Source organism: Odocoileus virginianus, chromosome 3, assembly GCF_023699985.2.
Source record: "Odocoileus virginianus isolate 20LAN1187 ecotype Illinois chromosome 3, Ovbor_1.2, whole genome shotgun sequence".
Lineage (NCBI taxonomy): Eukaryota > Metazoa > Chordata > Mammalia > Artiodactyla > Cervidae > Odocoileus > Odocoileus virginianus.
This window is the reverse complement of record NC_069676.1, coordinates 14,162,251-14,188,238: the sequence shown is the minus strand read 5'-3', so window position 1 is coordinate 14,188,238 and position 25,988 is coordinate 14,162,251.

Genomic DNA, 25,988 nt, shown 5'->3' with positions numbered 1-25,988 from the left:
TATGGATCAAACAGAAGCAGAAGATGTTAAGAAGAGGTAGCAAGAAAACACAGAAGAACTACACAAAAAAGATCTGGCATATTGAGTGCAGCACTTTCACAGTATCATCTTTTAAGATTTGAAATAGTTCAACTGGAATTCCATCACCTCCACTAGCTTTGTTTGTAGTGATGCACATTAGACATGGCTTTTCCAGGATGTGGCCTCTCCTGAGATGAAATGGGAGCAGCTCAGCAGTCCTCCAAAGAGACAGCAGCTCTTGTTCCCACCCCTGACGTGGGGCGGGCACAGAGGAGCCAAGCCTCAGCACCTTCTTGTTCTGAGGAGGCCCTCATGAGCCCCATAAAACACCCGAGTCCCAGGTCATTCTGAGAGGAGCCTGCTAGCCCCTTGCTCCTTGCCGCCTGTTCCCCAGATCCCTGGCACTCCCTCCACGTGGGCCCACTGGCCATCCCTGATCGTCCCCCCTCCATGTTGGGGGGGGATCCTCAGCCATCAGCACCCAGCCCAGATGCCTGCCTCTTCTTCCCAAAGCTGTTCTGGCTCCCACCCTGACCTGGACTTACCAGGTCAGCCAAGCTGGCACCCATGATCGAGACCCCGGCTCTGCCTCCTGGGGCCTGGGGCCATGGGCAGGCCTGTGGGTCAGGCACTGGTGGGAGTCCTTGCATGCGCATACTCATCCTCGTGGAGCTGAGCATGGCGCAGGCACAGCTGTCTGCTGAGGTGGATGCTGCCCCAGACCAAGGGACGGGGTCCTTGTGCGGAGCCCTCTGTTTCCCTGGGCAGGCCCCCGTTCCCACCTGTGTCCTCACTCACAGGTCAGACAGGCGAAGCAGCTGGACTCAGTGATGCCAGCGACCTTTGCAGCTACAGAGCACAGGCCAAGCTACTTCTGGGTGCCAGAGGCTCTAGTGGGAACACGGTGAGGTGGCAGCTGGGATCTGTGTGCCCAGGGTGGAAGGCAAGTGCCTTTCCTGGCCATTGGGGAAAGGAGAGGGAGCTGGCAGGTATGGGCTGTGAGGCTGGCATGCTCCCAGCAAAGAGGTTGCCAGGGCATAGGACACAATGAGCCGGCAAACAGCTCTATCCCAGGTTGTAGGTGCTATTACTGAGTTAGCCACTAGAGGTCAGTGCTTTCCTGAGGCTTCTCTGGCTAAGTTAAGACCACAGTGAGATAGAAGGGGAAGCCAGGTCAGGGATAGGACGCCCAAGGCGGAAGGGTTAAGGCCATGGCTTGAGTTAGAGAGGAAGGTGCGTATGGAGGGGCTTCCCAGGTGGTAAAGAACTCCCTGCCAGTGCAGGAGACAACAGAGAGACGAGTTTGATCCCTGGGTCGGGAAGATCCCCTGGAGGAGGGCATGGCAACCCACTCCAGTATTCTTGCCTGGAGAATCCCATGGACAGAGGAGCCTGGCGGGCTGCAGTCCATAGGTTCGCAAAGAATCGGACACGACTGAAGTGACTTAGCATGTACGGGTGTGGAACACAGGTGGACATTATGTTTGCCTTTCTTTCTCCCACTGTTCATAGAGGTGTGATGGGACGAAATATTTCCGTGTTACAGGGGGAAAAAAAAAATCCGAAGGATGAAAGATAAAATATAAAAACAAAACAAGACCCTCCCCACCCAACTCAACATATATGGTAGAATGAATTTCAAGGCTACTTTTACAACTTAGGCTTAAGAACCTGTTTTTGTTGTTGCTGCTGTTGTTTTGTTTTTTAAAACTAAGACAGTAAACTTGGGAGGCATTAATGAAAGAAATATAAGATTATATATAAACCTACAAAATCTTAGGGAAATAATAAAAGCAACAAGTAGAAAATCAATTAGTAGGTACTTTCCTGGTGATCCCGTGGTTAACAATCCTCCCGACAATGCAGGGGCCACAGGTCTGATCCCTGGTGGTGGAAGTTCCCACATGCCTTGGGACAACCAAACCTGTGAGCCACAACTACTGAAGCCGAGTGCCTTAAAGCCTGTGATCTGCAGCCAGAGAAGCCCCCTCCTGCCACAACTAGGGAAAGCTGGTGCGCGGCAACGGAAACCCCTTGTGGCCAAAAATAAATAAATTTAAAAATCAGTTAGTCTGAGAAGAGTTAGTACCTTCATATATAAAGAGTTTCTACATGTTGGTAAGAAAAAGAAAAAGAACATAAACAGGAAATTTAGAAAGGATATGAGCAGACACTTCTCAGACCCTAAAGCCAAAGAACATGTCAAAATACAGCCCCCAGGAGCCCAGAGAGTGCAAATTTCAATAATAATGAGCTATCACTTCATACCCAAGCAAGTGGCAAAAACAACAATCAAAAAAAGGGAAAGCATGTATTTAATGTCCCCCTGGAGAAGGGAAAGGCTACCCACTCCCTGGACTATAGTCCATAGGGTCGCGAAGAGTTGGACATGACCAAGCGACTTTCACTTTCACTTGTTGTAGTTAAATTGTAGCAGAAATCATAAAGTTTGTGAAATCCTACATGCTTAACTTGTCCATCACATTGGAAATCTGATATTTTCTAAAACTGAGCAAAGATCTTTGAAGCAATTATCATAAATCAAAAAAATTATTTTTAAATGGAGGGCAATTGCTTTACAATGTAGTTCTGGCTTCTGCTACATAACAATGTGAATTAGCCATAAGTAGACACACATCCCCTCCCTGAGTCTGCCTCTCACATCTCTGTATCCCGCCACTCTAGGCCATCACAAAGCACTGAGCTGAGATAAAATATTTTTAAAAGTGAGGAAAAAACATTAAAAATTGGCAACACCTGCTGCTGACAGAGATGAAGAGAAAGAGCTACTGGCACATCTTATCATATATCAATATTTAGTTATTCTTCCTGTAACATGTATAGACCATAAACAGTCACAGCTGAGGCTATCTGTGTGAAAATTAATAAACAGAAGGCTCATTAAAAATGGAGTGAGATACAGAACAGACATATGGTGGCCAAGGGCGTAGGGGTGGGGGAGGAATGGATTGGGAGTTTGGTAGGCATCTTTTTTCCCTAGCCCTGCAAATCACTGATATCTTCTCTGTCTCCACGGTTTTGTCTTTTCCAGAATATTATATAAATGGAATTATTCAGCTTTTTTTAAAAAAAGCAAAACAAAACCCCACTTATTTATTTAATTTGTTTCTTTGGCTGTGCCAGGGTCTTAATGGCAGCATGCAGGATCTTTAGTGGGAACATGTGGGATCTAGTTCCCTGACCAGGGATTGAACTCCAGCCCTTTGCACTGGGAGAACAGAGTCTCAGCCACTGGACCACCAGGGAAGTATCAAAATCATGTAGTGTTTTAGCCTTGAGTCTGACCTTTTCCGCCTGTGCATTCAAGATTCATCTCTGTTGCTATGTGTATGGATGATTCCTTTCTGTCAGTAGTACTCCACTGTATGATATATACGGCTGCTTGCTTACCCATTCACCCATTGAAGGTCATTTAAAGTGTATCTCGGGACTTTCCTGGAGGTCCAGTGGTTAAGAATCTGTCTGCCAATGCAGGAGAGACTAGTTTGATCCCTGGTCTGTGAAGATTCCACGTGCCGTGGGGCAACTAAGCCCATGCGCTGAGACTGCTGAGGCCTGCACCCCTAGAGCCCAGGCTATACAATGAAAGAAGACGCTGCAGGGAGCCCCACACTGCAACTAGAGAGTGGCCCCTGCTCGCCACACTAGAGAAAGGCCGTGTGCAGCAATGAAGACCTAGCACAGTCGAAAATAAATGAATACATATTTTAAACAACTGTCTCTAGTGGTTGGTGGTTAAGAATAATGCCACTATAAACATTTGTGTTGAAGTTTCTATGTGACACAAGTTTTCATTTCTCTTGGGACAGTATCTAGGGATGGCATTGCTAGGTCCTATCTGTAAATGTGTATTTACCTTGATAGGAAAATTCTAAACTGTTTTCAAAGTAGTGTTAATAACGCACAAGTTTGCATCCCCATCAGCCACATTTGAGAGCTCTAGTTGCTCCAAACACTGGGCAACACTTAGTATTATTTACTAATTTTAGCCATTCCAAATAGTGAGTCATGGTCTCTCATTGTGTTAGGGCCCCTTTATAACATCAGAAAAATTATTTTAAAATAGTTACATTATTACCAAAGCTGATTTCCTTCTTTTTAAATTGAAGTACAGTTGATGCACAGTATTATATTAATTTCAGGTGTACAACATAATGATTCACTATTTTTGTAAATTATACTCCACTTAAAGTTACTATAAAATATTGGCTATATGTCCTGTGGTGTACAATATACCCCATAGATTATTTATTTATTTTTAATTTTATTAAACTGCTTTTATTTTAAATTTTAAAATATTTAATCTTTTAACTTAAAAATTTTCTTTTTTAAAGTCTTTATTAAATTTGCTATAATATTATTTCTGTTTTATGTTTTGGGTTTTTGACCCAGAGGCATGTGTGATCTTAGCTCCCTGACCAAGGATGGAGCCCACACCCCCTGCATTGGAAGGCGACGTCTTAACCACTGGAGCACCAGGGAAGTCCCAATTATTTATTTTATACATAGTAGCTTGTGCCTCTTAATCCCCTACCCCTCTCTTACCCCACTCTCATTCCTTCCCTCCCCCTGACTAGTAACCACTAGTTTGTTCTCTACATTTGTAACATCAGACAATTTGAATGATTACTCTTGGGTCTTTTAATATCCCTGGATGGAGAGTGAAGGGAATAGAGTCTGCAGGGGCTAAGAGTGTGGAGTCTGGGTTCAACTTCCGATCCTGCCAATGACTTGCTGAGTGGGCAAGTGCCTATATCTGTCTGTCCCACAGGTATACCCCCGACCCCATAACAGAGGTTTTGACGAGGTGAGGCAGGTAAAGCGCTCAGAACAGGATATGGCTCACTGTAGGTATCAGGGAGGTGTCCTCTCCATTGCTCCCAACAGCCTTCTAGCCTCGGGGCCACTGCACCTGCAGATCCCTCTGTTGGACTAGTCCTTTTCTGGTGCCCTTTCAACTACGTAATTCTGTGTGTGTGTGTGTGTGTGTGTGTGTGTGTGCGCGTGCGCGCGCGCGCACATGCGCGCATGCAGGCAAAGAGCTAAGATGATTTCATCAGCATCTTTAATCCATTTGTATTTTTAAAACAAGGCAGCACCTGCCCTCATTATAAAAACAGATCTGCCTATATGCAGGACACATCATCTATCCACACAGGAGAGGGGCCCTGCACAACTGTAGACTCAGGGCTTCCCCGGTGGCCCAGCTGGTAAAGAAGCCCCCTGCAGTGCAAAAGACCTGGGTTCAATCCCTGGGTTGGGAAGATCCCCTGGAGAAGAGAAAGGCTACCCACTCCAGTATTCCGGCCTGGGAAAGTCCATGGACAGAGGAGCCTGGCGGGCTACAGTCCATGGGGACGCAAAGAGTTGGACATGACTGAGTGACTAACATTTTCACTTTGCACTTTTAGACTCAGGCTTGCTAGATAAAATAGAAGTCGCTAGATTCTGTCTCTCTCTTTCTCCACATATGTGTATACATGTGTGTGCTAAGCTGCTTCAGTCGTATCTGACTCTTTGCGACCCTACGGACTGTAACCTGCCAGGTTCCTATGTCCATGGGATTCTCCAGGCAAGAATACTGTAGTGGGTTGCTATGCCCTCCTCCAGGGAATCTTCCCGACCCAGGGATCGAACCTGCATCTCTTACATCTCCTGCATTGGCAGGCAGGTTCTTCACCGCTACTGCCACCTGTATATATATAGGCTGTACCACATGGCATGTAGGATCTTAGTTCCCCAGCCAGGGATCAAACCCGTGCCCCCTACATTGGAAGCATGGGGTCTTTTTTTTTAAAAACAGTTCCCTGACTTTTATTTCCATTTTCTATTAAATACAACTCCTTTTTTCTAGATCACTCAGAACAGTTGTATCAATGATTACAGGCACCCCCAGTAATCACCCTTGCTTATTTGGAGAAGCAAGGAATCTTAACCACAGGAACACCAGGGAAGTCCCCAGACATCTTATATTTTTATATGGCAGCCCTACTCAGGGAACATTTGGGGGTGACTCCCCACCCCCTGGGGGCTGGATTCCAAGTTTAGACAGCAACACAAGGTTGGGGAGGCTGGCTGGGCCCCTTCTTGTGTCCACTCCTTACTCAGAACCCATTCCTTCCCTTGCTGTTGAACCCCCAGAGAAACCACATCGGACGCGAGAGGCTCCAACAGGAAAACCACATCTTAATATAACCCAAGAACCCAATGTTCTCACAATGAGATGCCCACAGAAGCACAGCATGGTTTCTTTACATACTTCCAGTTGTAAGATGAGCTCTGAAGTAGCTGGCCCTGCCTGTCTCTGCTAGCAACCTGGACTCAAGAGTCCTGCAGCTTCTTTCAGCCCAAGCTCCCTCTCGAGGCGTGTCTACAGTGGGGGCAGGGGTCATCCTCCACTGCTGGGTGGGGCACACAGAGACTGGGGAAAGATGGTTCCAAAAGCTGCCTTCACACAACCGAGGTCGTCCATGGTGAGAGGTAGTGAGCATCCCAACACCAGGGCTAATCAAGGTCATCCATGGTGAAAGGCAGTGAGCACCCCCCACACCTGGGCTAATCAAGTCCCCTTCTAGGCAAAGTTAGGCTTTGAACTTTTAGATGCTGATTCTGCCCTTGGCACAGCTAAGAAAGTTTTTCTTTTTTGGCCCATGAAGCTCATCTTGGCTAAGAGAGCAGAGCAAGAGATCACCTATGTCCACCCTCCATGCGAACCATGAAGAACAACTTGTAAGTGCCTGGTAACCACCTAGCCCCATCAATCATGGAACAGTGGTTAGGACAGCAGCAGACTGCCCCCTGCCAGGCACAGTCAGCTTGAAACCCACCTCCGCATACAGTATATCTCGTGGTATCTATTAAGCACCTATTTTGAAGTGCCAGGTGTGGGAGACCCCTGCAGAACTCAAGTCTGCTAAGGACACAGAGATACAGGCAAGAACAAAGCAATACAGGCCGAGGTCTAGCGGGAGCCAGGGGAACCTGGACTTGGGAGTCCAGGGAGGAGTCTCCAAGGAGCCATGCTCAGCAGACTCTTAAAGAATGGGGGAGACCGGGGGGTGCTAGGACAAGCTGCAGGGGAATCCAAAGTGAGTTCGCCTGTCTGGTGCCAGCAGACCACGAGGGGGAGAGACCATGATGAAGGATGCTAGAGACAGAGGCCACAGTGGGCTGGGTTGGAGGAGGTGGGGTTTTAAAAGAGTGTAGGTTTGGCAGTAAGGGCAATGGGGAGCCATGGAAGGCTTTATGCAGGCGGCAGGGGGCAAAGGTCTGGTTTTAGAGAGAAATCTCTCTAGCTGGGTGGGGGCAGGATGGACAGAGGCTGCCGCCGGCAAAGTGGAGAACAGGTTGGGGGAGGGCTGTTATCCAGGGGAGGGAGGGAGGGTGGTTGCTTAGCGGGGATGCAGGAGGGAGAGAAGTGGGTGGTTTTGAGGGGCACTCAGGCGGCAGAATGAGCCGGGTTTGGTGTAGGTATGGAGCGGGGTAGGGACAGAGGGTGCTTCCTGGCTTTCAGCCTGGTTCCCTAGCAGACAGGCCCCGGGGAGGCTCCAGCGGGGATGGGGTCGGGTCGTCGGAGTTCACTACCTCCACGCTTGGGATGCAGGGCTTCAGTTCCCGCCAGTCTATGGGTGTAACGTCCCTGCCTGCTTCCCGCCATCTGCCCGTTTGTATTTCCCGTGCTTGGAATTTTCCAGCAACCCTCTGGCCACCTTGGAAGGGAGGGGGCTGGGAAGAAGTTCCCCCACCCCACCGGCTGGCCCACTCTACAAGGCAGAGGCTGCTCTGGGCTGACGTTCTTCCTTTTCCTTCCAGGGGGGAGCCCGTGGCAGGGTGTCTGGGAACCCTGGAGGAAGGGCAGGGCGTCTCAGCCTTGGGGCCCGCTCTTCCCATGCACTCATGGACTCAGGGGTCAAGGAAGCCGGGTCTGCGGTGGGGGGCTGGGGAGCTGGTCATCTGGCCATGTGTGTGCATGTGCGTATTGCCCTGGGGGAGGGGGTCTTACCTGCTGGAGCACGCGCTTCTGCAGTGTGCCTGCCTTCATTTGCCCGTCACAGCTGGAACTGCAATATAGCACCAACCTGAGTTTTGTTTGTTTGGTGAGAAATTGAGATTTATTTTGTCTTAAATCTTTTTTTTTTTTTTTTAAACAATGAAGATAGCAGATATCTGGCCTTAAAATCTAACATTTGTCATATTGTGAAAGTAGTTCATGGACAATTCTTTTTTCAAATTTTTGCAATGTTTTGCTGGTTTCTGCCATGCCACAATGTGAATCAGCCATGATTGTACATATAGCCCCTCCCTTTTGAGCCTCCCTTCCCTTCTCCATCCCACCCCCCTAGGTCACCACAGAGTGTCAGACTGGGCTCTGTGTGTTATACGGCAATTTCTCACCAGCTATCCATTTTACACATGATAGAGTATATATGTTGATGTTACTTTCTCCATCAGTCCCACTTTCTCCCTCCTTCCCCGTGTCCACAAGTCTGTTCTCTACATCTGTATCTCAATTCATCAAAACCTTTTTTCTAGATTCTATATGTCTGCGTTAATATATGATACTTGTTTTCCTCTTTCTTTCTTACTTCGCTCTGTATAACAGGCTCTAGGTTCATTCCTCACTAGAACTGACTCAAATACTTCCTTTTTTATGGCTGAGTAATATTCCATCGTATACACGTACCGTGTCTTCTTTATACATCGTTTTATTGATGGCCATCTAGGTTGCTCCCATGTCCTGGCTATCGTACATTGTACCAGCCTGACTTAAAGACGATTCCCCTCTTTCAGCTACTCTGTCTCTCCCCAGCTCCCTCTCCAAACTCTCTTTCTGTCTTATTTTCTCTGCTGTCTGCATTTTCTTGCCACTGTCTGAAATCATTTATTTCACTCTTTACATCTGATTTACATGTATTTTTTAATTTTAAAATTAAAAATTTTAATTTGAATTATAGTTGATCTACAATCTTGTGTTAGTTTCAGGTGTATAGCAAGGTGAATCAGTTATAAGTATGTCCATTCATTTTTTTTAAAGATTCTTTTCTCATACATCTCATTACAGAGTATTGAGTAAAAGCCCCTGTGCTATGCAGCAGGTTCTTATTAATTATCTATTATATATATAAATATATAAATTTAAAATGTTTTATTAGAGTGCAGTTGGTTTCCAATGTTGTGTTAGTTTCTGCTATATCGGAAATCATTTCTTGCTCTGCACATGTTAACCTGCATTCTGCATTTGAATGCAAGTTTTCTGGGGGAGCAGGGCCTTTTTGCCTATGTCCTAAGCCTGCGAGGCATGCACGAGGTGCTCAACAAACATTTGGTAAAAGAAAGGAGGAGGACTTCCCTGGTGATCCAGCGCTTAACACATCTGCCTGCCAGAGCAGAGGATGAGGGTTTGAGGCCTGGTCAGTGAAAATCCCACATGCCACAGGGCAACTAAGGCCACTCGCCACAGCTACTGAAGCCCGTGTGCCCCAGAGCCCCTACTCTGCATGAGAGATGCCACCCCACGAGAAACGCAAGCAACAAGACCCAGTGCAGAAAAAAATAAAAGGAAAAGATAAACAAAAAGAAAGGAGAAACCCTCTGTCCCCAAGGCAGTAAGAGATAGGTAATAGATAGGTTAACAACAGAAACAACATTGCCTAATATTTACTCAGCTTGAACAACAACAAAAGATAATTTTGGAACGCCTACTGTGCGCTGGCACCATTTAGAACAGAGACACCAGCAGAGCACGGAGCCCACAGACATTCTTGTCTGGAGCAACCTTTCAGGTAGTAGGGGAGGGAGAACAGAAATGAAAACTGAAGGAAGTTAAGGGAGTGAGTCAAATATCTGAGAGAAGAGCGGTCTGGACAGAGGGCACAGCCTGTGCAAAGGTCCTGGGCAGGGACCTGGCCTGCGGTGATGGAGGAGCAGCCAGGAGGCCCATGCAGCTGGACAGAGGGAGGAGGCGAAGGGAAGCAGGGGACCGACCAGGTTGTGCGAGGCTCTGTGGGCTGCAGGAGCACTTGGGTTTTTGCTCTCCGCGAGATGCGAGCCCTGGAGGGCTATGGGCAGAGGAGGAGGCGGGGCCTGACTCAGGTGCTCACGGGCGCCCTCCGGTGGTTGCTTCCGGGAGGACAGACTGTGAGAGCTAGGGTGGGGGCCGGGGGACCAGTACTGCGAAGAGGACTGCATTGGTCCAGGTGAGAGATGCTGGGCCCTGACCAGGTGAGGGAGTGTGCGAAAAGGAAGTGGTTGGATTCTGGGTATATTTTGAAGACTGAGCAGGTGTTAAGATTTGAAATCGGATACAATTCAAGATTGAGGACAGACTGTTGGGGAGGGTGGGGTGTGCAAAAGTTTGCGCAAAAATTTTTCCTGTCTGTGTTGGCAAGTGGCTGGCTGGATTTGAGCTTTGGGTTCGTCTCTGGTCTCTACATTCCTGCAGGGCAAGGCCCCCTTGTTTTTTGCTTTTTTCCCCTGTTTTTTAAAATTGAAGTATATATAGTTGATTTACAGTATTGTGTTAGTTTCAGGTGCACAACAAAGGGATTCATATATATGGCAACCCACTCCAGTATTCTTGCCAGGATAATCCCATGGACAGAGGAGACTCTACAGTTTGCATGGGTGTATTGGAGTGTATTCTTTTAAACAAAGTTATTTATTTATTTTTGGCTGTGCTGGGTCTTCTTTGCTTTGCTCAGGGTTTCTTTAGCTGCAGCAAGCAGGAGATAATACTCTTCATTGCGGTTCTTGGGCTTCTCGATGAGGTGACTTCTCTTGTTGTAGAGCACGGGCTCTAGAGGGAGGACTCTGGTTATGGCGCATGCGCTTAGCGATCCCTCGGCATGTGGGATCTCCTCGGACCAGGGGTCGAACCCATGTCCCCTGTATTGGCAGGTGGATTCTTGTTCACTGTGCCACCAGGGAGGTCCTTGGAGCACCTTCTTGCCTGTGTGCTTATTAACACACAGATGTGTGCTTGAGCATGTCTGCGCGTGTGCCCACATGAACACACGTGTGTCCCCAGCATATCTGCACGTGTACCCAGGTCTAAGTATGTCCATGTGTGATGCCTATGAGCCTTCCAAGTGGGCCTATCCTGAGCCAAGGGATCTCCTGAACCCCCCACCACCCCTGTTCTGGCTCATTTCAGACCCAGAGAAGAGCTTGACTTCCTTTCTCCCCCAGCCTTGGCCCCGAGCCACTCTGACCATCCCCCAAGAAAAACTCGCCTTCAAAGAACCAGGATGCAGGGGAAGAAATTCCTCCGGCAGCTGCCGGGCCTCCCAGTGGTTCCCACGGAGGGATCCAGAGCTGTCCGGAGTGGGAACCATCTTCCCGGATGGGGCCCCTGGCTCCCTGGAGGCAGGAGCTGGGATCACAAATTCTGGGATGTTCCAGATCTGATTTCCCTGGCAGGGTCCAGTTCCATGAATGCGCGGCTGAGTTCACATGTGGAACTGGATGATAGTCAACAAGATAGAGGTGACGTGTTGTACCTGGATGCTGTACCTGGGAGGCTATGTGCCAAATCCTCAGCATGCCCTGAGAGGCGTCTTCAGTGGTGTCCAAAGTTCAGAGCTAGGGAGACCCAGCGGGACTGAACCAAGCTTGGGGCCACTCTGGGGCTTTTCAGGTGGTTCAGTGGTAAAGAATTCACCTGCCAATGCAGGAGATGCAAGAAATCTTCCTTCTCTCCTTCCCTCACTCCTTTTTCTTCTTCTCCTTCCTCTCGTTTCTCCTCCCCTTCTGGTATCTCCTCTTCCTCTTTCCCTTCCTCCTCTTCTCCTTATTCCTCCCTCTCATTCTCTCCTCCCACCTCCTTTTCCTCTTCCTCTTTCTCCATTTTCTTCTCTTTGGTTGTTATTTTCCTGAATTTTGTTGTTGTATAGTTGCTAAGTCATATCTGACTCTTCGTGACCCCATGGAGTGCAGCACCCTTGGCTTCCTTGTCCTTCACTGTCTCCCTGAATTTGCTCAAACTCATGTCCATTGAGTTGATGATGCCATGCAACCATCTCATCCTCTGTCATCCCCTTCTCCTCCTGCCCTCAACCTTTCCCAGCATCAGGGTTTTTTTCCAATGAGTTGGTTCTTCAGTGGCCTAAGTATTGGAGCTTCAGCTTCAGCATTAGTCCTTCCAGTGAATATTCAGGACTGATTTCCTTTAGGATTGACTGGTTTGGTTTCCTTGCAGTCCAAAGGACTCTTGAGAGTTCCCCAACACCACAATTCAAAAGCATCAATTTTTCAGCACTCAGCCTTCTTTCTGTCCAGCTCTCACATCCGTACATGGCTACTGGGAAAACCATAGCTTTGACTATACGGACCTTTGTCAGCAAAGAGCTGTCTCTTCTTTTTAACATGTTGTCTAGGTTTGTCGTAGCTTTTCTTCCAAGGAGCAAACGTCTTTTAATTTCCTGGCTGCAGTCACAGGCCACAGTGATTTTGGAGCCCAAGAAAATAAAGTCTGTCATTGTTTCCATTTTTTTCCCCATCTATTTGCCATGAAGTGATGGGACCAGATGCCGTGATCTGCGTTTTGCTATTATGTAAAAAAAAAAGTCACCGACCTCTGACAAAATTGTCTTGGGCGAGTGGGAAGGTGGTGCTGACTCCAACCCTGTTCCCGGCAGGAGGGTGTGGGCAGTGTTTGAGGACTTGAGGAAGGATGGATGATGCACCAGCTGGTCAGCCCTTCCCAGGCAGGGTCTTCCTGAGCCAGATTCTGGAGAGGTTCCCACGGCCCATTCTTGCACCTTGGCTGCACCTAAAGGCCAGGAACTTCCTGATGTTCAGCCTCTGGGGGCAACAAATGCAGCTCCCAGCCCTTTGAAGCAGTTATAAAAATCGTTATATTTATTGAGTGTGGGCTGTGTGCCAGGCCCAGGGCTGGGATGTTATGTGCTCAGTCATTCTGTAGTGTCCGACTCTTTGTGACTCGTGGACTGTAGCCTGCCCAGCTCCCCATCCATGGAATTTTCCAGGCAAGAATACTGGAGTGGGTTGCCATTACCTTGGGGATCTTTCCAACCGAGGGATCGAACTCATGTCTCTTTCATCTCCTGCCTTGCAGGCAGATTCTTTACTGCTAGGCCATCAGGAAAGCCCTGAGATGCTATAAACTCTGTTTTATATTTTCCTCCCAACAAATTGGACCCCTCTCCTGCTCACAGTCCTCCAGCCACACCGGCTGCCTTTTTGCCCTTCAGACAGACCTCTCTCCAGCCTCAGAGCCTTTGCAGTTACTGGGTTTGTTTGTTTTTTTTGTTTTTCCTCCTTGGTATCCCTTTCCTTCCAAGATCTTCATGGCTGGTCTCTTCTCATTCTCTGGGTCTTAGGTCAAGTGTTACACAACCCCCCCCCCCTTTGTAAGTGGAAACACTCCCATTCCATCACTCACTATCACATCACTTGACTTTATTTCCTTTATTACGTTTGTGACACTTTGAGATTCTTTATTGTTTCTGATCTTATTTTTTTTCTCTCTGCAGTTAAAATGAAAGCTTGGTGTGATCAGAGTCCTGCCTGGTCTATTTCCAACTGAGTCTCAAACTCCGTTACTTATCATCCATGTGGGTAATCACTTTAACATCTCTGCACCCTATTTTTTCTGGTCTGTAAAATGGATATGATAGTATTTCTTTTTTTAAAACAATTTTTTTAGTGTTTAGCCCTGCTGCATGTGGCATGCAGAATCTTAATTCCCCTATCAGGGGTGGAGTCTTCACCCCTGCAGTGGAATCTCAGAGTCTTTACCACTGGACCACCAGGGAAGTCCCTTGATAATATTTCTTAATTCAGAGTAAACCCATGGGAAATGCTTAGAATATGGTGTCTTGGTGCATATGAGCTCAAAAGTTATCCATTATTTTATCAAGTCCTCAAAAAAAAAAAACTTACTAGAATGAAGGAAGGAAGATTCCCTGGTTATATAGCTCCATTAATGCAAAGATTCATTCATTCAACAAATGTTAGTTGCAAACCTGCTATGAGTCAACTGCAAAAGAGGCATGGACCAGTAAGTTCACACCGTAGAGGCTAAAGTTAAAAATAATAGTAATCATGATACTGGGGGTCCTGGTGGCTCAGATGGTAGAGAATCTGCCTGCAATGCAGAAGACCTGGCTTCGATCCCTGGTTTGGGCAGATTCTCTGGAGAAGGGAATGGCTACCCACTCCAGTATTCTTGCCTGGAGAATTCCATGGACAGAGGAGCCTGGCGGGCTACAGTCCATGGGGACGCAAAGAGTTGGATACGACTGAACAACTTTCACTTCACAATCATGATACCAGTGAGAATTTGTTGAGCATGTACTATATACCAATCTTGTTCAGCTTTCATTCCCTCCTTGGGAGGTATGTTCATTTTCCTAGTGAGGCCACCAAGTCTCAGAGAAGGTAGTTATCTCTCCCTATCTTACATCTGTTTAATCGCTAAGTTGTGTCCGACTCTTTTGCAACCCCATGGACTGTACCCTGCCAGGCTTCTCTGTCCATGGGGTTTCCCAGGCAAAAATACTGGAGAGGGTTGCCATTTCCTTCATCAGGGGATCTTCCTGACCCAGGGATGGAACACTTGTCTCCCACACTGGCAGGCATATGCTTTACCACTGAGCCACCGGGGACACCCTCACTCCTATTGCAGCACTATTCACAAGAGCCAAGACGTGGGAACAGCTTAAGTGCCCATCAGGGGACGAGTGGATAAAAAAGATGTGATGTACATAGCCTCATTGAACTTTTCTGGCTTCTTAGCACAAAAAGATAGCCTAGACTCATCTGCTTGTTTCTAGGTCTTTTCAAGTCATAGACCAGACTATTGATATTTTAAAGAGAAATATCATGTATGTAGTCTACTATTTCAAATTCATCTTTAATATTTCATACTGCATTTGAATATTCTTTACACTTGATAAAAATATGCTTCTTTTTTCTTGAAATAGTTGATTTACAGTGTAGTGTTAGTTTCAAACATATAACAAAGTGATTCCATTTTACACACATGTGAGTGAAATGAAAGTCACTCAGTTGTGTCCGACTATGTGACCCCATGGACTATATAGTCCCTGGAATTCTCCAGACCAGAATACTGGAGTGAGTAACCTTCCCCTTTTCCAGGGGATCTTCCCAACCCAGGGATCGAACCCAAGTCTCCCGGCTTTGCAGGCGAATTCTTTACCAGCTGAGCCACCAGGGAAGCCCTTATATACACATATGCATGTATTAATAAATCTTGGTTCTTAACAACCAAAAAGATGTGACATAAAAACACATTATTTATCCATGAGAAAAAAACAAGACATCTTGTCATTTGCCACAGCATGGATGGACCTTGAACACATTATGCAAAAGGAGATAAAACAGGGAAAGACAAGTACTATATGATATCACTTATATGTGGAATATAAAAAAGGCAAACCTGTAAAAACAGGGAGTAAAATGTCAGTTACCAGGTGAGGGGAGTGGAGTGGGAACATGTCGGACACTGTTGTTAAAGGGTAAAAACATGCAACAAGTAATAAGCAAAGGTCCTAGGAAGCATGGGGCTTTCTTTCCTGGTGGCTCAGTTGTAAAGAATCTGCCTGCCAATGCAGGAGATGTGGGTTTGATCCCTGGGTTGGGAAGATCCCCTGGAGAAGGAAATGGCAACCCACTCCAGTATTCTTGCTTGGGAGATCCTGTGGACAGAGGAGCCTGGAGGGCTACAGTGCATGGGTCTGCAAAGAGCTGGAAACATCTGAGCAGCTAAGCAATGACAAGAACAACCTAGCAACCTAATGCATGGTGTAGTGAATATAGACAACCCTATTATAGTCTTGCAGGGAAGAGCCAGTTCTGACTCCCTGTTTAGATCTGTTTCTTTTACTTGAAACTTTGCTTCTCATTGCTTTTGTTCACTGAAAGGATATTGTTTATACATAATGGCCTGCCTCGGGGAACCCTGCCCCCTCTCTAAATATTAAACCAAGTGCCTTTGTTCAGGACCCTGTCCACCTGTGGATGACTACAGGAAGGAAGCTACACATCCTCTCTCTGAGATTGCCATTCTAAGAGATGTTTGCAAGATTCATGGATTTCTTACTTCTCTTCCCCACCCCCCATCTCTCTCCTATAAAAGAACCTGGCATTCAGACCATGATAAGATGCTTACTCTGAGACAATAGTCCGACATCTCCATAAGCCACCAAGTAAAGTCGTGTTCCTTGCCTCCACACCTCTCTCTTGGCTTTATTGACCTGTTGTGCGGCAAGCAAAGCAAGCCTGGACTTGGCGACAATAGTGTTAGTTGCTCAGTTGAGTCCGACTCTTTGCACCCCATGGACTGCAGCCCGCCAGGCTCCTCTGTCCATGGGATTCTCCAGGCAAGAACACTGGAGTGGGTTGCCATTTCCTTCTCCAGGGGAGTCTTCCTGACCCAGGGATCAAACCCATGTCTCCTGCATTGCGCGTGGGTTCTTTACCACCTAAGCCATCAGGGAGGCCCCTGGTAACAATAACAATAGTATAATTGTTAAAAATATGTAGATTTATATATTCACAGTAGCCAAAAGGTGGAAGCAGCACAAGTGGCCATTGGTGGATGAGTGGATAAACAAAACATTATATGCATACAATGGAATGTTATTTCATTTTAAGAAGGAAGGGAATTCTGACAACGAGTCTGACAGCTAAACTTAGCGGTAGGACACCAAACTGCTGTCTGAGACTGGTTGGAGGAAAGACCCACTGTCGGGGAGTGGCGTCAGAATTGTACCTCTGTGTATATCAGGCTTGGCTATACTTGTGGACTCTGTGATCTCAAGCAGCTCATAACATTCGGAGAGTTCCCAGGCTTAATCCCCAAAGCAGTCTCTTGGCTGCTGGGTTTGAGATTCTTAGTTAGAATGGGGCTGGAGCAGGGATCTGATTTACAGAGGTAAGCAGACTCCAGATTGTACCCTCCCCTCCCCCGAATCCGCCTGCAATGTGGGAGACCTGGGTTCGATCCCTGGGTTGGGAAGGTCCCCTGGAGAAGGGAAAGGCTACCCACTCCAGTATTCCGGCCTGGAGAGTTCCATGGAGAGTCCATGGGGTCGCAGAGAGTCGGGCTTGACTGAGCCACTTTCACTCCCCTGAAGTGACTACCTTCTGGGATTCGCATCCTTGCGTCAGCCTCTCCTCTGAGTGGAAGCTGGATCTGTGAGTCACTTCTCACCAATAGAACATTGATGGGATGCTTGCATTCTTGTTGTTTAGTTTCTTAGTCATGTCTGACTCTTCGAGAACCCATGGCCTGCAGCCCTCCAGTCTCCTCTGTCTGTGGGATTCTCCAGTCAAGAATACTGGAGTGGGTTGCCATTTCTTCTCCAGGGGATCTTCCCAACCCAGGGATCAAGCCCAAGTCTCCTGCATTGGCTGGTGGGTTCTTTACCACTGAACCACCAGGGAAGCTTGGGATGTTTGTGATTATGTGCTAAAGATTATGTGACATTAAGATGGCACTGTCCTCTGCTAGAAGCCTCCCTCTCTGTCTCCCTTGATGATGCTGAAGAAGTAAGCTGCCAAATTGTGAGCTGCCTTTGGACCATATAGCGTAAAACTGAAAGTGTGCCCTGCACAACAATCAGCAAGAATTGGAGTCAATTATTCAAAAAACCTGAACAGATTTTAGGGGCTTGGAGTTGACAGTCCGTGGAGATGGTGAAGGCAGAGAAGAAGAAAGACTATTGAAAAATTGCGCTCCCTTGGTCTTTAAGGAAATTACTGTTTATTCACAGCGTAAGAATACAATTCTGACACCATGGGCTCTGATTCACTTGTCTCATGAAATTGATGACTTGGCAAGAAAACATACCATCCGTCACTCTGGGTTTTTTTTGTTTTTTTTTTTTTGAGTGTGTGTGAAGACAACATTTCTCTGAAGGTTGACTCTGTCTCTGACACATAGTAGGTGCTTTATGACTGAAAAACTCATAAGGTGAGCTTCCGAGACCAAGCCTTCGTGCAAGGCCACACTGGCTTCTTGTTTGTTTTTATAACCCTGTAAAGAAACTATATTTATTGTGAAAAAATAAAAGTGCCAATGGAAGGGATAACATAAAAGCCAGTTGGGATTTTACGGGAGAATTGTGGCATTCACGTCCAGAGTTCTTATCTATGTCTGTACAGTAAATGTTTAGATGGTCTTTAAAAATCATTTTGTAAATAATTTTGGATTTGCAGAAAAGTAGTGAAAAAGCTGTACAGAGCGTCTCCATACATCCTATATCCAGCTCTCCCTAAAGTTACCATCCTATGTACAACTAGGGTATTTTTGTCAAAACTAAGAAATTGGCATCAGTACACTGTTGTTTAGTCACTGACTCTACCTCGTGAACTGTACGTAGCCTGCTGGGCTCTTCTGTCTGTGGGATTTCCCGAGTAAGCATACTGGAATGGGTTGCCACTTCCTTCTCCAGGGGATCTTCTCAATGCAAGGATCGAACCTGCATCTCCTTCATTGGCAAGTAGATTCTTTACCTCTGAGCCACCAGGGAAGCCGTAGGTTATTCTAAATGATTCCTTTTTTATGTGTTATGTATTATGCTATGACAACCATCCATATACTCAATTCTTTTCATTTTGATCTTCCTTAAGATGATTTTTAAAAAAATTTAAGTTTATTGATGTGTCATTTACATACAATAGGAGTCTCCCAGTTCAGTCTACAATTTTATAGGTTTTAACAAATACCTGCAGAATATTTTGTTGTTTGCTCGCATTCCTGCAGTTTTTTGGTGTTCAATTTCTTCCCTTCACTCTTGTCCTTGGAAACCACTGCTCTGATGTCTGGAATTACAGTTTTGTTTTCTGCAGAATGTCATGCAAATGGACGCAATAGCTTATGGAGCCTGGTGTCTTTCACTCAGAAGAATATATTTGAGATTCATCCCTATGGTTGTGTGTATTTGCCATTTGTTCTTAAAAAAATTTTTTTTTTCCTTTGGCCACACTGCATGGCATGTGAAATCTCAATTCCCTGACCAGGGATCAAACCTACACTCCCTATGTTGGAAGCTTGGAGTCTTAACCACTCGACCACCAGGGAAGTCCTGTCATTGATTCCTTTTTGTTGTTGAGAAGAATGCTAGTGTGTGGATTATGCCAGCCTTTTTATTCCCTGAAAGGACATTTAGGTTGTTTCTAGTTTCTGGGAACTATAAATAAAGCTACAATACACCATAGCATACATATAGGTTTTTGGTGAATATTGTTTTCATTTCTTTTGAATGAATATCTACTGTTGGGCCACAGAGATGAGTGTTAGGAAGACTTCAGGGTTGAATGGTGTTTATATTTTTTATCTAAAGTGAAATTGATCTCAGAAAAATGGAGCAAACTTATTCTCTCATGTTCTGTATATGAGTTGGTTTCCCCACATCCTCACCAGCAGTGGGTATTATTATGTTTGGCCAAATGGAAAGGCAAATACTGCATCTTATTTTAATTTATAAAACACTTTGATATCTAATGAAGTTCAGCATTTTTTATATGTCTCATGCCCATGATCTTTTCTTTTTCTTGTTGGTCTCTTACACATAAAATAATCCACTGGCTAATATATTTCAAATAGCTCTTTCTAGTTTTCCCATTCTTTTTTAACTTTTTGAAATTGGTTTTGGCCCCCAGAGTGAAAAAAAATTATCTAGTCAATTTTCTCAGTCTTTTCCGTTATTATTGATACCTTTGGTAAACATTCATCTTGTATTTTCTTCTAATGCGTGTGTTACCACATTAAAAAAAAAAATCTTACTTTTCTATCCATCTGGAATTTATTTGGTTGTGAGGGTTGAAATGAAGGTCAAACGTAACTTTTTTTCCAAACATTTAGTCAGTTGTCCCAGATCCATTTTATTGAATAAGTAGCTATTTGCCTTCTGATTTGGAGTTCCTCATTTGGAAATACCAAATAGTTATCTATATTTGGGTCTCTTTAAGGATCTTCTGGTTTTTTATTTTTTCCTACAAATTTTTTTTTTCTGTATCTTAGTAGTTCATAATATTCTTTCCTTTCAGGAACATATTGTTCTTCTGCTTTTTTCCCATATAAATCTGTCTCTTTTTGTTTTCTGTAACTTAGTAATTCATGCTATTCTTCCCTTTCAGGAATATTTATTTGTTTCATTTTTTAATATTCCTTACAATTTTAATGATTTCATTCACGTTAACCCTATCCAGTTATGATCAAATGTATCCCTAGGTTATATATGCTTTGGGTTGCTATTATAAAATGAGTCGTTTCCCTTTTATATTTTTTGGCAACTGCTGGGCTTTAGGAAAGCGATTGGGCTTCTCCGATGGCTCAGCAGGTGAAGAATCTGTCTGCCGGTGCAAGAGACAAGAGAGACTCCGGTCTGATCCCCGGCTCAGGAAGATCCCCTGGAGAAGGAAATGACAACCTCTCTAGTACTCTTGCCTGGGAAATGCCATGGACAGAGGAGCCTGGTGGGCTACAGTCCGTGGGGTTGCTAAGAGTCCGACACAACGGAGCGACTAAGCGATAGCAATAATAGCAATAAGAAAGTGATTAATGTTTGTGTATTTTTTTTTTTTTGGTACACTGTTGCCTTCCTGACTTCCTGTTAGCTTGAACAGTTTTTCAGCTAGATTTTCTAAGGCAAATATGGTTATTACCTGTAACTAAAGATTATTTGATCTCCTTTTCTCTTGATAATTATTTTTTCTTATTTTACTAGGTGATTAGAACATCCAAGAATTAACTAATATGGCAATGTGTTCTTTCCCTAACTGTAGCTAGAAAGTTTGTGTTTCTCTGTTAAACATAATAGATTGGTTGAGTTAAAATAATTCATTTTTTAGGAAAGTGTTATTTTTTTCATATTTAACAATTAATTGAGAGTGAAGTAAGCCAGAAAGAAAAACACGAATACAGTATACTAACACATATATATGGAATTTAGAAAGATGGTAACAATAACCCCATATGCGAGACAGCAAAAGAGACACAGATGTATAGAACCGTCTTTTGGACGCGGTGGGAGAAGGCGAGGGTGGGACGATCTGAGAGAACAACATTGAAACGTATATTACCATATGCGAAACAGATCGCCAGTCCAGGTTGGATGCATGAGACAAGTGCTCGGGGCTGGTGCACTGGGATGACCCAGGGGGATGGGATGGGGAGGAAGGCGGGAGGGGGGATCGGGATGGGGAACACATGTGCACCCATGGCTGATTCATGTCAGTGTATGGCAAAACCAATACAATATTGTATAGTAATCAGCCTCCAATTAGAATAAATACATTAAAAAAACAATTAATTGCTTATGATTCCCAAAGGGGAAAGGTGGAGGGGGGAGGATAAATTAAGAGGTTAGGGTTAACGTACACACATTACTATATGTAAACTAGATAATCAACAAAGACCTGCTGTATAGCACAGGGAACGATACTCAATACTCTGTCATAACCTAAATGGGAAAAAAAAGTTTGAAAAAGAATAGCTATATGTATATGTATCACAGAATCACTTTGCTGTACACATAAAACTAACACAACATTGTGGATCAAAACTACGTGTGTGTGTGTGTGTGTGTGCTCAGTCGCTTAGTTGTGTCCTATTTTTGGGACCCCATAGACTGTAGCCTGCCTGGTTCCTCAATCCCTGGGATCCTCCAGGCAAGAATACTGGAGTGGGTTGCCATTTCCTCCTCCAGTGGATCTTGCCGACTAAGGGGTTGAGCCTGCATCTCCGGCACTGGTAGGCAGATTCTTTACCAATGAGCCACGTGCGCAGCCCATACTCTAATATAAAATAAAAATTAAAAAAATTTTTTTCACAGAAAAACACAGTAGCAATAACTACCATTGATGAGGTTCTTACTCTTGCTGATCACTTTTTTATATGTTTTGCAGGATTGTTTCATTTAATTCTTTTCAACAGTCCTCAGAGGTAGGTGCTATTGCTATTCCCATTTTCACAGGAGGAAACTTGGGTTCAGAGAACCCAAGAGAAAACAGTCAATGGAAGCATCAAGGTTTAAAAACAGGGAATAGGGACCTCCCTGGTGGTCCAGTGACTAGGATTCCATGCTCCCAATACAAGGGGCCCAGGTTCCAACCCTGGCCAGGGAACTAGATCCTGAATGCTGCAACTAAGACCCAGACCAGTCAAATAGATAAATAAGCAAAATATTAAAAAAACAAAACAGGGAATAGGACTTCTGAGCCCGTGTGTTTAACAATGCCATAATACCTTCCTGGACCATGAAAATGTCTTTGTATTACTAAATTTTTATATTGTAATGGATCAAGATTTTACCAAACGACTTTCTGACTTCTCTGGAGCCTAACATCTACTGGTTTTTTTTTTTTTCCTTTCACCTACTGATAGTGAATTTTATTTAAAACTTTTCAATGTTCAGTAGAGTGCTGATAGATGGAAGGAGGCAGGGGAAGGTTCAGAAGAATTTGCCAATTGCTGTGGTGTAAATACTCTTCCTGTGATGATGCTAGTGGTAAAGAATCTGCCTGCCAATGCAGGAGATACAAGAGACTTGAGTTTGATCCCTGGGTCAGGAAGATCCCCTGGAGGAGGGCATGACAACCCATTCCAGTATTCTTGCCTGGAAAATTTCATGGACAGAGGATCCTGGTGAGCTGTAGTCCATGGGGTCACAGAGTCAGACACGACTGAGGACGAACACAAATACTCTCCCTATGGATGGTTTCAGGCTACCAGATGCTATCACTGAGTAAACAGAGACAGAAATGCACTCTGATGCTTCCCGTGATCCAACCACCAACATAGATTCATCCTTGCATTCCTGGCATAAATCTCTAAGGTCATAGAAAATTGTTATTTTTGCATACGCACACACAACACACACACACACACACAAAATAGAGTGCATATTCTGTATTGTCACTTAACACCGCTAGTGGGTTGTTGGAGAACTTGCAATCAAACACATTAATATTTCAGCAGCAAAGGTGCATGAATTTATTCACATTCTGGGTCATAAATATTATAAAGAAGCTCGTATCACTGTGGGTCAAGTTGGCTATCAAATTAGATTTTCTCTCCTTTTAAAATTTTTTTAAATTATGAAAGTATGATAACACATTTACAGGAGATTTGGAAAATACAGAACAAAGTTACATGTAGTTCTACTATATATTACAATTATTTTTTGAGTAGAAAAAGTAAGATTTTTAGTTGGAGTTTCAGCATCAAGCTCTCAAAAATTAATAGAATGAGTATACAGAAAAGTAGAAAGATACAGGAAACCTGAAAAGCACCATGAACCAATTCAGCATAATTAGGATTTATACAATTTTCACAAAACAGTAGGATATAAGTTTTATTCAAGTCCCCATAGTCTATAAAAACTAGGAGATACTGGAACATATCCAGGGACATAAAACCAGGTGCAAAAATTTCGTGGTCTAAAGGTGTAGGTATCGAAAATAGAGTCCATTCTCTTATCACGGTGGAATTATGTGAGAAATTTTCTCAACACCGAAAGATATTTGAAAATAACCCACATATTTTCAAGTGCAATGCGACATTTGCCAAGAGAGTATCAACTTCATTTTGATGCCAAACTTACCAAAAAAAAAAAAAATTCACTTTGCAGAACTTTTTGTTTCTTTTCAGAATTACGAACAAGAGTCTGTGATCTTGGGCTTTGTTTAGTACTTCTGTTCTTTTTTTTTTTTTTTTTTGGATGAGCTTAGTCTTTGAACATTTTTTCCCAGGTTGCCAGGTTTTGTATCGGGGTTGGGCTGTTTACAGAATGATTAGGAAATTTTCCATCTAACTTAGAAAACTTTACCTCTGTCTTGACCTTTGAAGACTGAGCTTCTGGAGGTTGAATGGCGAAATCGTTTGAGATTGACTTTTTTTTGATAATATCTTTAGTTTTATTTTTCCATCATTATTTATTCATTCAGGTGTTCTGTGCCTTCTTGAGTTAATGTTGGTAATGTATATATTTGTAGAAAGCTCAGTTTCACTGAGATCTTCAAATTTTTCAGCTTAGAGTTGCATGTCATATTCTTCTATTAAAAGAGCCTCTCTATATCTGGTTTTAGATAATTGCATTTGTTTTTTCTGTTTCTTGAGTTAACTGCCTAGAAATATGACTCTTCTGTTCCAGAATTCCTTTTTTTTATTCTAGCGTTTTTATGTGTTCTCCCTGATGAAGTTCTACTCTGTCACTCATTACAAATTCCTTCCTAGGCTTGTTTTTTCTTTCCAACTTATTGAACTAAACGCTGCAGCAGTTCCTTCATTTCCACACTAGCACGGTAGAGGGAGGTGTTATCTCATAAGGCATAGGAGAGAGGAGAGTCCGGGAAAGTAGACTTTAAGTTAGGCTTTGAAGGATGAATAGGAGTTTTCTAGATGGAGAAGAAGTTCTTTCCAGTTGAGACACCCAGCCACAGAGAGATGAAAGACCTACTGTGTCTTAGAATTGATCACTAGCATGGTGCAGTTGAGTGGACAAATAAATGACATTTGCAGTAATTTATAATGTTTGTAATGTAACATAATGTAATTAAAATGCTTATAATATACTATATTGATATATCTGTGTAATTTTAAAAAATTTAATTTGATGTTGGAATATAGCCAGTTAACAATGTTGTGATCCTTCTAGGTGGATAGCAAAGGGACTTGGCCACACGTATACACGTATCCACTCTCCCCCATCCTCTTCCCCAGCCCAGGCGGCCACATAACATTGAGCAGAGTTCCCTGTGCTGCGCAGTAGGACTTTGTTGGTTATCCATTCCATTTATAATCATTTGCCTCTGCTCAAGCCAAACCACCAGTCTATCTCTCCCTGCACCCTACCTTGGTCAACACAAGTCTGCTCCCTATGTCTGAGAGTCAATTTCTGTTTCATAAATAAGTTCACTTGTGCCATATTTTAGCTTCCACGTATAAGTAATATATGGTATCTGTCTTTCTCTTTCTGACTTACTTCACTTAGTATGATCATTTCTAGGTCCATCCATGTCATGCAAATGACATTCATTCTTTATAATGGCTGAGTAATATTCCACTGTATGTATATGTCTGTCTTCTGTTGGAGAGGCTTGGGATGACCCTTTGCACTGTGTACAAGAATCATTTCATTCTGATTCATCACTTGCAGCTATGTATGTATATGTATATACTTACACGTGTGTGTGTGTGTGTGGATGTGCTCAGTCATGTACGACTCTCTGCTACCCCATAGACTGTAGCCCATTAGGCTCCTCTGTCCATGGGATTTTTCAGGCAAGAATACTGGTGTGGGTTGCCATGCCCTCCTCCAGGGGATCTTCCCAACCCAGGGATTAAATCTGCATCTCTTATGTCTCCTGCGTTGGCAGGTGAATTCTCTACTGCCCCACCTGAGAAGCCTATATATATGTACATGTATGATATATATCATATCATATATATATATAAATCTTCATCTCCCCTGTGCTCCTGCTAAGACTCACACCTGTGGCCTTCAGCACGGCCTTGCTCTTTGGAGTGGTCTTGCAGAGGCGAGCCAGAGCGTCTGGAGCCTCCCTACTTCCTCATCTGTCATGCCCCGTGGCAAATGTCTAGAGAGTCAAAGCCAAGTGCCCTTCAGGAGACAGAACAAACTCCAAGATACCATCACACTCAGGGCTCTCGGCAGCATCAGGCTGAGGCCAGGCTGGGACTTCGCATGGATTCACTCACTTGCATAGCTTTCCCCTGCTCTATCCTGCTTCCCACCCTCCCTTCCTGGTGACTTCTCTGTAATAAATCCTTGCATCCAAATCCTTGGCCAGGAGGAGACCCCATCCTTCGGAACCCCCGTCTGCTTGGAGCTCAGCTAGGACTGGGTATGCAGCAGGTGCTTCATGAATGCAGGTGTGTGCAGTGCTGCTGCATCAGGGGCCAGCTTCTCACCCCACACACCTTCCCAGGGTCT